Source organism: Vicugna pacos, chromosome 12 (genome assembly GCF_048564905.1).
Source record: "Vicugna pacos chromosome 12, VicPac4, whole genome shotgun sequence".
In the NCBI taxonomy this organism is placed as follows: domain Eukaryota; kingdom Metazoa; phylum Chordata; class Mammalia; order Artiodactyla; family Camelidae; genus Vicugna; species Vicugna pacos.
In genome coordinates, this window is record NC_132998.1 from 66,043,905 (window position 1) to 66,046,188 (window position 2,284).

Here is a 2,284-nt window from a genome sequence, read left to right on the forward strand (position 1 = left end):
TACTGCTGGAGGACACTGGCTTTTTATTCTCAGGATAATAAAACAGCCCTCCTCTTAGGGCCCAGCGCGTGCAGAAGCCGCTCGTGCCCACCTTTGGGTTGTCGCTGCGCCCGGCCGCGGGGGAGGAGGTGATGTTCTCGCATGGCGCTTCTCACCGTGGCGGGAACGTGATGGGAACCTCTAGGTGCTGTGTCTGCAGCAAGTGCAGTGACGCACGGGCTGGGGGAACGCCCCTCCTGTGTCCCTAGGGCGGCCGCTCGGAGCACCGGTCTGGGACAGCGGAGGGAGCTGCTCTGTGCTCCTCTGACCCTCAGGTCCCATGTGCCAATGTGTGTTCAGAGCGGAGCTTCACTTGAGGACTTCAGTGCAGGGCTCAGTCCTCACAGATGTCCGCAGGCCGAGGGGCTGCGGCTGATGCTGTCCTGAGCTGAGGGTCCTGGGCCCACCGCGGGCTGACGCAGTTCCAGCCCCACAAGGCCCACGGCCACGCTCGGTTGACCCCACCGCAGGCTCCTGGGCCCACTGACCCACAGTGCTCGGCCACTGGGTCACAGCAGGGGTGGCCGCACCTAGGACAAGTGTAGGCACTTTTTCCTGCCAGAGTCTCTGTTCATGCCCCAGGGGTTCGCCTCAGACAGGTCTCCGTGGCAGGGGTCCCCACAGGGGGCCGGGACCTTGGGCCTGTGTGCCCTGGCCCCAGCTGAGGGCTCCCCGGCCCCCACTCACCGCCCCAGCTGGCCTCGTGTGGCCTGGAGGGGCCTGGCAGCCCCGGTCTGGTAAGCTGTGGGGCTGGGAAGGAGGGTCTGCAGGAGGCAGTGGGGCACACTTAGGGCTTGGGGCTCTTCAGGAAGGCCGCGTCCTCAGGATCGGGGCACCGAGCTTTAAGCGGTTTTTCCAGGCTCAGCTGCTGCTGGCATGTGCGCTGCCTGTAGGACCGAGCAGCCACGAGGAGACTGCGGGTCCAGGGGCCGCCCAGGTCGCCGTGGGGCCCTTTCCAGAGCAAGGTTGCTGGCCTCTAGCACATCTCCCTCTTCAGTTTTTCACGCTCTAGGCCTCAGGCTGCTGTTCTCCGCTGGGGCCCTGAGTCCTGGTCAGCCGGCCCGGGCTCCTGAGTGATGGCCAGGCGCGCGTGCTCGGGGCCACAGGCCCGCAGCGTGCTGTGCTCTCGAGCCGGTGCTGATGCAGACGTCTCCATCCATGTAGCTGCAAACATGTTCCCAGGGCTCCAGCCTCAACGCCCCGTCCAGACCCCAGCCACTCGAGGACGCTTTGGGCAGGCTGCTTCTAAGAAACCCCTCACATGAGCCTCAGAAACCGTCCCCTTTCAGGGAGTGAGTCCTGCTGCGTGTGGTCAAAGCAGTGGGCGTCATTTAAAATTAAGACACCCTTTCCTTCCACTTCGGACGGTGAGGCAGCAGCTGGGTTAGACCGCCTCCCCCGAGAACTGCCAGAGCCAGAGGAAGCGTCTCTGTAAGAAGCGATTTGTGAAGACGTCAGAGCACCTCTGAGGCTTCGGGGACACGCCGGCCTTCTAGTGAGAAGAGGCTCTCACGAAGGGGGCCCCGCGTCCCCAGCCCTTCCTGTCCAGCCTCGGGCCAGGAGGCCAGACCCCGAGGCTTCCGGCGGGACCCAGGAGGGCAGTGAGGCAGCAGCCCTGAGACAGGAGGGAAGGGGGCAGGACACAGCCGCTCAAGGACTGACAGCAATTAACACCAAAATGGTGGAAGATTCCCCTCCCAGTTGGCCCTGAGGACTAAGAGGCTTGGCTTCTAGCAGACCCTGGGCTTCATCATATGCTCCTTGTAACAGCGGGGTAAGCGGCATGCCCGCAGGCGCCACGACAGCCCCGAGGCTAACCACAGGAGGTCAGAGTGGGCAGCGGCCGGTTCCTGGGAACCCCAGCCCCTCCCCAGGGCAGCTGGAGCGGTCCCACCTGTAGGCGCGTGACGCTACCGAGCCCATAAGGCCTGGCACCACCACACCTGGCTGCCCTTTCTCGCTCCCTGTTCCTTGGAGCCGGCCCGCACTCTGGCTGTGGAGTGTGTGCCTGCTTTTACTCTAGCCTGAGCGCCCAGTTCCCACGGCCCTTTCCTGGCCTTTCTCTGGCCTCACACCCCGTGCGGTGTGTGTCTCTAAATACATCTACCCTTACTCAGCTCCGGCCCGCACTTTAACTCTTTCCTGCACGAAGCCAAGGACCCACACTTGGCAGGACACGTCCCAGGGGCTCAGCCAAGACCTGAGGCACGGCCCTCATGCCCCGTGGCCGTCTTCCTGCATCAGC